The sequence below is a fragment of the Trichomycterus rosablanca genome, chromosome 3 (genome assembly GCF_030014385.1).
Source record: "Trichomycterus rosablanca isolate fTriRos1 chromosome 3, fTriRos1.hap1, whole genome shotgun sequence".
NCBI lineage: Eukaryota > Metazoa > Chordata > Actinopteri > Siluriformes > Trichomycteridae > Trichomycterus > Trichomycterus rosablanca.
Genome location: NC_085990.1, coordinates 50,144,121 through 50,156,448, shown reverse-complemented (window position 1 = coordinate 50,156,448; position 12,328 = coordinate 50,144,121). Strand labels below are relative to the sequence as shown.

General features: G+C 37.8%; 1 protein-coding gene across 2 annotated transcripts in view; it reads left to right on the top strand.

Moving 5' to 3' along the window:
• The first annotated feature begins 7,975 nt into the window (after positions 1–7,975).
• The window catches only part of cpne3 (copine III), a 41,559-nt gene continuing 37,206 nt past the window's right edge, over positions 7,976–12,328 (top strand). For both annotated transcript variants that reach the window (XM_062991417.1, XM_062991418.1), the window contains exon 1: positions 7,976–8,115. The gene's annotated coding sequence lies outside the window, so the exon portion shown is untranslated. The remainder of the gene's footprint in view (positions 8,116–12,328) is intronic.

Sequence of the window (12,328 nt, the reverse complement as noted above, 5' to 3'; positions counted from 1 at the left end):
TAGGCATGTTCTTTCATAAGTATGTTTAAAACAGCTTAATTTACACATTTTGGGCGGCACGGTGGCTTGGTGGGTAGCACTGTCGCCTCACAGCAAGACGGTCCTGGGTTCGATTCCCATGTGGAGCGGTCCGGGTCCTTTCTGTGTGGAGTTTGTTCTCCCAGTGTCTGCGTGGAAGCTCCTTTCCTCCCACAGTCCAAAGACGTGCAAGTGAGGTGAACTGGATGACTGATGATTGAAACTGATGAATCTTGTGTAACCAGTATCTACCTGTCCTGTTATAAATGTAACCAAAGTGTGTAAAACATGACGTTACAATCCTATTAAATAAATCATTTACACAATTTGCCTAACAACATTCAAATAATGAAAAAAAAACCCCAGTTCTGAACATTTCTAAGACAAGGGATTTAAAAAGGCTTAAAGAGAACAGTCCCTTGATACGATAATTTGTAAAGCCACCGTTTTGCTTTAATTACAGCCATCAGTCTGTTTGTATTTGTTTCTTATCGTTTTGCACACCTCGACTGGGGAATATTTGTCCATTTTTCACTTGGAGTGAAACTAAGTATGACATTTTTTCAGATGAACTTTCTTTTATTGCCACCCTGCCATACAGGTCAGCATTGTATAAAGCTGATAATATACAACGACACTCCCAACTCTTCTATTCCCAATACAGTTTAATCTCAATTTAATAACAGCACAATTAAAATATTAAGCATACCTCCACATTAACCTAGATTTTAGTTTTTTTGTGCTTATGCCATTGCTTTCCTATGGAGTAGGGCGGTGCTGTTTACCTCACTTGGTTTACGCTGTGCTCAAAGTTCAATCTAAATGAGCTTTGACCCCGTCTGAAGCAAGACACTCTTGTGTTGCTTGATGGAAATCATGTTAAATAATGGTGAATAGTAAACTGTAAAATATGAATCCTAATCCAATGGCGTCATAGCTGCTTAATACAAGTTTTATGAACTCACAAAACATAGTTTTGTTGTTTTAAACTCAAACACATTTCATACAAAACTACATGTATATACACCGTCAATACTGTTAGTCATTGTTTTGTATTGTTTGGCTTGTTTGGCACTCAGTGGTACAGCCAACAAAAAAACAGTTTTCCATCATATGTAAAAGGCCTAAACATTGTGATAAACTGCAATATGCATCCAGCCTCACGAGAAACAATCTTATAAAAGCAGTCTAAATTTTTTTTTTTGCCTTTCTTTGTACCTAATTTGGATACATTTTGGTCAATTTACCTGTGCATTCTGGGGGATTATGAGGGTCACAGGTCTGCACACACCTCCAACACATGTAAAACCAAACTCCCCAACTGGATTTGTACTGAACAACGACCCTAGAATTATGGATAAATATATTTGTGAACATACTGCAGTTTTCACATACTAAATCAAATGTGACATTACATATTGATGTGGTACCAGCTATGTTGAATGTCACTGCCGATAACCGAAATAGACCAATTATTATTAGTATATTATAATTTCCATAATAAATAATCAAGGGCTGCAAAAAATGGTTATAAACTTAATATAATTTAATTGGGGCAGAAATTTTTCTTTCACATTGTTGGCTATGTCACACAATAAATTGAACACTGGGGAGGTTGGGCTTTCCTGCTATTCTAAAACATTCTTGCCATCAATAACTGATGGGAACACTGATATATCTAACTCTATGCAAAGCTAGTTAGTGGAATTATTATAGTGGGCGGGTGGGGCATTTTGAGCATATCTAAATATTGGGAGAGGGCTTCGTAGCTTTCAGAGTGTTTTAAATTCTTTGGTAAACCTTTTACGAAGCTCTTTGTTATACAAAATAACCAAACTTCATAGTTCCTTTTTTATTTTAAGTCAAATTGGCTTCTCCTACTCTCTGACTTTTGCAACTTTCCTCTCTTCATCCAGCATTTGGTAGCTGCTAAATAATGGTACCATAAAATAATAGCTGTTTATAAGCGGGGGCAAATTTTTGTATTTGTGAACAATAATAATTATGGAGGGTGGCATGGCGTGCTCTTTAAAGCATGTTTAAAGCACACTTGGAGACCAGAGACGTACTTCCAACCCTTAGTCAATTTTATTAGCAATTGTTTACAAAAGTTTCCACACGGGACAAGCCACGTTCTGAGACAGACACAATTAGTATAAAATGATTAGCGCATCACACTTAATACTCTATGGGTCCATTTCTTATTTAAAGACAAAACCAGGGCAGAAGGAACAGGGCTGAGGGCTTACCACGGCTGAGGAAATTTTGGAAGTAAGGGAGTCTCCTACACTACACACCACACGTGATCACACCGCACACCTCAATAACACCCAACGTGCTCTAGACTGCAGGGCAAGTGAAAGGGGTTCCACCACCAAAGTCCATCTGCCTCCCGCTTTGGCCCACAGCTCCTGTCCAGCCAGAAGAAAAGAGAAACAAATAATTATAAACACAACAGGTGGTGGAGGGGGAAAAAACAATAATAATTAATAACTCAAGAGGCAAAGGACACTTATCCCTCTCGCTTCTCTCTTAATGAGATGAACACGGGATCCCTTGTCTCTTGCAGCCCCCTCACGCCACACGGACAAAAGACAAAAATAGAAAATACACATACAACAATACTCCAATAAAATAAACCACAAATCAAAATAAATGGAAACTAAATAATATAAACAAAATGTATTTATACAAAACAATAAATCAAAATATGAAACTCAGACAAAACAGGAATATAAAAGCAATAAAATACAACAAAACTGTAGCCTCAGACAAAACACTAATGCAGAAGTGGCAAAGTCCGACCAAACAGTAGCCGCAGGCAAAACAGCAGCACTACAGGGAACTGGAACCGAGCCCGCACGATCCGGGCTAAAGGACCTATAAAATACACAACAGCTAAAATTATCAACTCACACGATAACCAATTTAAGAGTAGGTACAGATCGTATATCTACCAGGATACAGCAATGCAGTTTCCCCCGCAGTGAAAGTCAGAGTACAGACCAGCAGACACAGCAGCTACCGCAGTCGCAGTAGTGCAGCCCGGCCGCTATTATCACTTTACTGAAAGCGAAGCACGCCAACAGAAACGCAGAGAGAAACAGCCTAATGTCTCTGGGGACAAAGGACCTTTTAATCTGTCACTGAACATACTCCTCTGTTTTATAATAACAGTGTGCAGGGGTTATAACATATAACTAGCAAGAGAAATGTCTGTGTTTTTACTCTGTTGTCTTATGATACACTATGTGGCCAAAGTACGTGTACACCCTTTCTAATTATTGTGTTCAGGTGATACAACCGCACCCATTGTGTATAAAATGTACAATATTCTTAGTCACTACAGTTTATGATTGGCATTGTCAGTTTCAGCGTGAATGCACCCTTGTGTGTAAAGACATTTTTAGTTACAAGAGTTTAGTGTGGAGCCCTGACCCTAACCTTACTAAGCACTGCTGGAGTAAACTGAAAGCTGGTTGCTAGTGTGGCTTTCTTGGAATTTGTGCCTGACCTTTAAAATGTTTTTTTGGGCACAATTCTCACACACACTTCCAAAGCTAGTGGATAGCCTTCACTTTAAGGTATACAGTGGGGAAAATAAGTATTTGATCCCCTGCTGATTTTGTAAGTTTACCCCCTTACAAAGACTTAAACAGTCTATAATTTTTATGGAAGCTTGGTGAGAAAGAGACCACTGTTGGTGCGATCATTCGAAAATGGAAGAAATACAAGATCACAGTCAATCGCCCTCACTCTGGAGCTCCATGCAAGATCTCACCTGGTGGGGTAAGAATGATTCTGAGAAAGGTGAGGTCAGTCCAGAATTACACGGGAGGAGCTTGTCAATGATCTCAAGGGAGCTGGGAGCACAGTCACCAAGAAAACCATTAGTAACACACTTCGCCGTAATGGATTGAGATCCTGCAGTGCCCGCAAAGTCCCTTTGCTCAAGAAGGCTCATGTACAGGCCCGTCTGAAGTTTGCCAATGAACACCTGAATGATTCAGAGAAAGCTTGGGAGAATGTGATATGGTCAGATGAGACCAAAATTGAGCTCTTTGGCATCAACTCCACTCGCCGTGTTTGGAGGCAGAGAAATGCCCGGTGGGGATGGTGTTCTTGGGGTCATATCCAGCATTTCTCTGCTCCCAGCTCCCTTGAGATCATTGACAAGCTCTTCCCGTGTAATTCTGGACTGACCTCACCTTTCTCAGAATCATTCTTACCCCACCAGGTGAGATCTTGCATGGAGCTCCAGAGCGAGGGTGATTGACTGTGATCTTGTATTTCTTCCATTTTCGAATGATCGCACCAACAGTGGTCTCTTTCTCACCAAGCTTCTTGCTGATGGTCTTGTAGCCCATTCCAGCCTTGTGCAGGTCTACAATCTTGTCCCTGACGTCCTTTGATAGCTCTTTGGTCTTGCCCATGGTGGTCGAGAGATTTGAACGGAAGAAACTGATTCTGTGACAGGAGTCTTTTATACAGGGACAGGACTAATTTGTGTGCCTCATGGGCACATAACCGGTCTGTGGGGGTCAGAATTCTTGCTGGTTGGTAGGGGATCTAATACTTATTTCCCTTAATTAAATACAAATTAATTTATAACTTTTATTTAATGTTTTTTTTCTGGATTTTTTGTTGATATTCTGTCTCTCTCTGTTAAAATAAACCTTCCATAAAAATTATAGACTGTTCAAGTCTTTGTAAGGGGGTAAACTTACAAAATCAGCAGGGGATCAAATACTTATTTTCACCACTGTATATAATAAAGGTTTATGAAGTCACTTCTTGCATGTCCAGATGACGACCATTGCTAAAGTTTCTTAACAAAACTTAAAAAAATTTCCTACAAAACTACATGTACGTATATACACCGTCAATACTGTTAGTCATTGTTGTGTATTGTTAGGCTTGGCACTCAGTGGTACAGCCAACAAAAAACAGTTTTCCATTATGTAAAAGGCCAATTCTCACACACACTTCCAAAGCTAGTGGATAGCCTTCCCTTTAAGGTGGAGGCTGTCATGGCTGCAAAAAAGTGAGGGAAATGAATAGAATGTCCAACAATTTCGTAATCAGGGTGTCCACATAGTTTTGAGAATGTTGTGTACATTTGATTTGACCACGTTGTTTCAACATTTATGTTCTACCTAATTCGCACATTATCTATTGATAATAAAATTATGGAGGAAAGGAATTTTACATCAAATCACAACCAAAATAAACAATACACAATGAAATTTACATAATAATTAACTACATAAAATGCTCGAGGTGAAAAAAAAAGTTATATAAATAAAATACAAATAAGAAAAATAGCTAAAGCAGGAATTTATAAATAATACAATTTAGCCGCTCAGGTGGCGCAGCGGTAAAACACACGCTGTTCACCAGAGCTGGGATCTCGAATACATCGTATTGGCCTGTTGTTCAGATAAGGGGCAGGATTAAGCCGGACGGGGACTCTCTCTCAGACTAGTGCGATTACGACCTTTGCTGGCTGGTTGGTGGCGCCTGCACGGAGATGGGAATGGAGTGCGGTAGGGGGTGTGGCCCTCCGTACACAGCGCTGTACCGCACTGCACTCATCAAGTGTAGGTGATAAGATGTTCGATTGCTGAGCACGTTTCGGAGGGGGCGTGGAGCGGCCTCGTCCTCCCCAATCAGGAGCGGGAACCAGCATTAGTGAGAGGATGATTGACGGGTAGAAATTGGATGCGCTAAAAAGAGAAAAAAAAAAATTGAGAAAAGTTTTTAAGCAGTGTTAAGGTATTTTTTGCCTTCACTTTTCTACAGATGTTTTACTGTATTAATGTAACATAACATTATGACCACCTTCTTAATATTGTGTTGGTCCCCCTTTTGCTGCCAAAACAGCCCTGACCCGTCAAGGCAGGGACTCCACTAGACCCCTGAAGGTGTGGTATTTGGCACCAAGATGTTAGCAGCAGATCCTTTAACTCCTGTAAGTTGTGAGGTGGAGCCTCCATGGATCTGACTTGTTTGAACTGGTTGTTGTGCTCCTCAAACCGTTCCTAAACCATTGTTGCTTTGTGGCAGGGAGGATTATCCTGCTGAAAGAGGCCACAGCCATCAGGGAACACCGTTTACATGAACATGGTCTGTAACAATGCTTATAGGTGGTACAGGTCAAAGTAACATCCACATGCATGGCAGGACCCAAGGTTTCCCAGCAGAACTTTGCCCAAAGCGTCACACTGCCTCCGCCGGCTTGCCTTCTTCCCATAGTGCCATGTGTTTCCCAGGTAAGCGACGCACACACACCCGGCCATCCACGTGATGTAAAAGAAAACGTGATTCATCAGACCAGGCCGCCTTCTTCCATTGCTCCGTGGTCCAGTTTTGATGCTCACGTAACCATTGTTGGCGCTCTCGGTGGTGGACAGGGGTCAGCATGGACACCCTGACTGGTCTGCGGCTATACAGCCCCATATGCAACAAACTGCGATGATCTGTGTATTCTGACACCTTGCTATCAGAACCAGCATTAACAATTTGAGCCAGCCTTCGCTCCCCACGTGCATCAATGAGCCTTGTCCGCCCATGACCCTGTCGCCGGTTTACCACTGTTCCTTCCTTGGACCACTGTTGATAGATACTGACCACTAGTGGTTAGCGAATCAATCCACATATCGATATTATCGATACCAACGTTGGTATTGGTATCGGATCGATACTAGTGTGATGGGATCGATACTTTAGTTTTACTTTTTCTCCGCTACATTCAGCACGTTTCTCCCGTTTCATCAGAAACTAAAGCCCATGTCTGTACAGACTGTAGCAGCTCCTCTCACATCTTACATGCTCACCTCGCTCCTCCCCTCCTGCTCTGCTGTGTTCTGTTGTGGTACCGTCACTTTGTTCTGTTGTTATAATCCTAACAGACATCAGTACGTTGGTAGGCATTGGAAGAGTGTAAACTAAACATACGCAAATGAATCGGCGCATGTAGTGAGGCTGTTACTCCGTGTTTTGGTGAATGAGAGCTCTTTTCTTTTGACTTTGTGCTTATAAATGTAAACAGAATAGCATCGATTTTTTATTTTAAATTAACAGGGACACATGTATTCGGTCACTATTAAAAATTTACATATTTATTCACCCAGCAAACACAACTATGTGGTATGAGTTAGCCGCTTTGTGGTGATACTCCATGATGGTAACGTTGTGAGAAAGTAAAGCACCAGAAACAAGAAATCGGAAAACTTTAACCATCTGAATTTATTTACAACCCTGCAGCTACTTACAAAAAAAAAAGTACTACAGTATAATAATACACCCAAAGGTCATGAATTTACTGTATTTACTTGGTATCGGATCGTTACCACATTTTGCAGTATCGCACACCACTAGTGATAGGGCAGTGATAGGTCAGTGGTTAAGGTACTGGACTAGTAATCAGAAGGTTGCCAGTTCAAGCCCCACCACTACCAAGTTGCCACTGTTGGCCCCCTGAGCAAGGCCCTTAACACTCAATTGCTTAAAATCATGTTCAGTCATAACTGTAAGTCGCTTTGGATAAAAGCGTCTGCTAAATGCTGAAAATGTAAAATGTAAATGTACTGACCACTGCAGACCGGGAACACCCCACAAGTGCTGCAGTTTTGGAGATGCCCAAATTCAAATTTTAATTAAAAATTATGGTTAATTTTCCCATTAATAAAATGATTTGTCAATCCAAGACTGAACAAAATGTGCAGTCCCAAAGTGAATAATGGATTCTTCATATTTGTGACCAAAGGAACATTCAGCATGCATATCTTTTTTTAATTTAGCAATAGCTTTATTGAGAAGGTAACATCTGGAGGAAAGGAAAATGTGACCAACACATCTGTGCTGAAACTGTAAACTGGTGTCATCATGGCGAATAGTGAAGCTAGTGCGCATGCGCTCTGTGTGCTGTCACTGTGCCAGAGGGTGTGGCGCTGAGAGCAAACTTCATTAAACACATCAGATCATGAACATCCGTCTATGTTAGTTTTACTTTATCTAACTGCTCCTGTGTGTTTATTACGAATTAATCTTCCTTCCTACTTTCATTCTGAACCTGAGGAAAAGAGAAGGAGAAATGTAAGTAAACGCAAATATCGCGGTTGAACCGTTGGAAGTCTGTTTACTTTCGCCAGGGTGACGTTAGCGGTGCTGCGGTGGTGTTAGCAGTGTGTGTTTACTTTAACGTGCTTGTGCTAACTGTATACATTTAATTATTATTAGATTATAAAGTTTTACATTCATTTATGTTTTCTTAAAAATCACAGCAGCACATAACACATCAGAGCAGCACAGCTAATGGAAACCAGTCCGTTCATTTCAACCACTGCACTTTCATTTAGCTCTGCTAGCTAACCGAAGCTAAAGTTACATCCAAACAAACTCGTTTAAAACAAAATAAAATGTTTTATCTGAGTTAAATTGCATGTTTGGAATTTTATAAAACACAATGACGTTTTTCAGGGCATATTTGGTTTCTATTTGATATTCAGACCAGTTTCACTTTGAATATCAATCATGTTATTAACAGTAATTGTGTTTTGTTACTAGTTGTGGTTTTTATGAGATTCTTATTAATTTTATTTAAGTTTACATCTGTAAATTTACTTTTTGTAATTAATTGGATTAAATATTTGTTTTCTGTTTGACATTCAGAGCAGTTTCACTTATACTTATTAATATCAATCATGTTATTAAGAGTGTTTATTGTTTGTAGTTGTTATTATTCTATTATTCTAGTTCTTATTAATTTTAATAAGTTTAAATATGTAAATGTACTTTTTATAATTGATTGGATTGGATATTTGGTTTATTTTTGATATTCAGAGCAGTTGCAATAACTTATACTTATGAATATCAATCATGTTATCAAGAGTGTGTTAGTTGTTTCTAGTTATTATTATTCTAGTTCTTATTAATTTTTATTAAAGTTTAAATATGTAAATGTACTTTTTGTAATTGATTCGATTGGATATTTGGTTTATATTTGATATTCAGACCAGTTTCATTTATACTTATGAATAACAATCACTTTATTAAGAGTAAGTGTGTTCATTGTTTCTAGTTATTATTATTCTAGTTCTTATTAATTTTATTAAAGTTTACATCTGTAAATGTACTTTTTGTAATTAATTGGATTGGATATTTGGTTTCTATCTGATATTCAGACTAGTTTCACTTATACTTATGAATATCAATCATGTTATTAACAGTAATTGTGTAAATTGTTACTAGTTGTTGTTTTTTATAAGATTCTTATTAATTTTATTAAAGTTTACATCTGTAAATGTACTTTTTGTAATTAATTGGATTGGATATTTGGTTTCTATTTGATATTCAGACCAGTTTCACTTATACTTATGAATATCAATCATGTTATTAACAGTAATTGTGTGCATTGTTACTAGTTGTTGTTTTTTATAAGATTCTTATTCATTTTATTAAAGTTTACATCTGTAAAGTTACTTTTTGTAATTAATTGGATTGGATATTTGGTTTTTATTTGATATTCAGACCAGTTTACTTTGAATATAATCATGTTATTAAGAATAAGTGTGTTCATTGTTTCTAGTTTTTATTATACTATAATTGTAGTTTTTTCTATTTTCCCCCACTTCCCCCCCCCAACTTTTCTCCTAATCGAGTCGTGTCCAATTCCCCTGATTGCGTCCCTCTATACTGATTCGACCCTTCACTACCAGTATTATTTAGTATTGAGTTCTTTTACCTTTCTAAAACTGAGATAAATTGCTTTGATTTGCGTTTATCTTGTAGCTGTCAACATGTCTGTCTGTTCCACCAAAGCTGGTTTCTTTCAAATTTGCTGTAACCATAAAGCAACACACTATAAGTGTGACATAATGCATATATACTCAAAATGAATTTGTCATAAATAGTTGTCACGTGGATGTCAGCAGTTACTACAGATAACATGAAAGGTGTTCATGAAACACACAGAACATAAGTTTAACACATTGAGTTCTGTTGTGGAGTTATAATTATAACAGAAACTGTTAGTTGTGGCCATTCAACTCTAACAATAATGACTGTGTTAGATTACCACAGTAATATCAGCTGATTGATTTACTCTAACACAAATGAAGTTGTGTTTATTCTTGTATATGTTATTGTAATATTCGATTAGACTAGATTTAGCTTATTATGTTGTCATTGTGCAGAGTACAATGACAATACAGAGTACAGAGCCAGTCAAATGCAGTAGCATCTAAACAGAAGTGCAAGTAAGAGTGCAAGTAAGAGATTATCTTAAGTGACCAGTTAAGTGAAATTGATGAGTAACAGAGTAGTAACAGATATTGCAGTACATAGTTACAGTAATGAGTAATGACTGAGTATAAATAGTACATAATATATGAGTTTGTGCTTTATTTATTGTAATATAATACATTTAAATCATTTAAATGTTTTGGTAGTATTTGTCATCATCAGAAACGTTTCTCTTTCGGCTGCTATCGTTTATAGTGGTCCCTACAGAGGATTATTCTGGTTCGCTTACCTAAGTTGGCATACCTGATTCAGTTTTTTTTCACCGGATGCCTTTTGTGATGCAGCGATCTTTATTTTATCTGGGCTTGGGGCCAGCGCTGGAGACCTGATCGCTCACAGAAAAAACAGTTGTCAGTCTGAAATTATTATATGTTATTATGACTCTTGCATCATGACATATTTCTGGTTTTAAAAAAAACCATGAACTTATTAAAATGTCACAAAATGAAAACCATTTGTGATCTAAAAATTGATTTCTTGTTCGTGATTATGATTGACTAAAGCTGCTGACTTTTTGTGCTCACATGAATAGAGCTGGTTTGGCTGCACCCATCTAAAGTATGTGGAACAATAACCACTGCTCAAGCAAGCTTTACTGTGCTATGGGTTTACATTGTACTTTCCAGGAAAAAAAGCCCCTATTTCATAATTAGAATGGGATTGTTAATAAACACATAAACAAATTCAAGTAACATTTCTTTATTTACCTTTATCCATCCAAGTATATTTATGCCTGCCGCCAGAAATCCCAATAAATTATTTAAAAACCAGTCTATAAATAGCTACAGGAAGCACGCACCTCCTGATTATTGATTGGTATGAGCCAGCAGCAATGACCTATGGATAAATATGCAGAGAGTTTCGCCCATGTGCCAGCCGTGCTGGCCGAAAGATTGAAACGACATTTTGGTCCAGGACAGTGGGTCTGACCAAAAGAGAGAGAAAAATTAAAGCTAGCTTGACTGGGGATTGTGGCAGCTTCTGTTTCATGGTATATGTGTTTTTTAGATAGACAGTCCTTTTAGAATAAGGTAAGAGTTTGGGATTTCCTGTTACTGTTCTATGTACACTGTATTTATTTTAAAGAGTTTGGTTTAATGAGCTCTGTTAAAGTCAGCACAAAGACGTCACCAATTATAGTTAATCATAACAACTTAATAATAAGAAATTGGGAGGCCATGCTTTGAAATTTAAAAGCAGATTAACAGCATTCCTAAACAATGTCTAATGAATGAACTATCAATAGTGTTGTTACATTATTAAAGTATTATTTAGTATGTAGCATGTGGTATATGATAGAGCTTCTAGGTTGTAGAGAAATGCGTAAGTGGTTTGGTTGGTCTCAAATCTTCTTAATTTGTTTAGCTTTTAACTAGATGAACAATTTAATTGATTGAGTAAACAAGCCCCTGTACTAAAATATTTAAAAGCTCTTGGATGGGTTTTGATTATTTAATAAAGTTGGTCAGTAATAAATGATTTATTGAATTCATATTGAAATAATGAATTAACTTGCTTGTTATGAAATTCCTAAAAAAGAGGCCATAACATCAGACGTGTGACTGTAGGTCTGTTACCTAAAGCTAATCCTGGCTGAATTGGTGGATTAATAAAATCTTAGAACTATTTCAATGGTGCATAGTACGAGGGATCTTCAAAAAAGTTTCCACACTTTTATATTGTGGTTATAAGCGGTGAGGGTGGGAGGAGTAATCGGTCGCTTATAATCCGGATTTAGCTTCATCTGATTTCCACCTTTTTGGACGCTCAAAGAAGCTTTAAGGGGAAAAAGATTTTTATGTGGTGATGATGTGAAAGCAGCACTGCATCAGTGGCTACACGCTCAACCAAAAAGTTGGCACAACGCTGGAAAAATGCATCGGAAGGTGACGATGTAGAAAAGTGATGTTATTTGTATTTAAATTTCGTCATAAATAGAGTTAATAGAGTGTGGAAACTTTTTGAAGAACCCTCGAACATTTGCTTGTACTAATAAAAACAAACA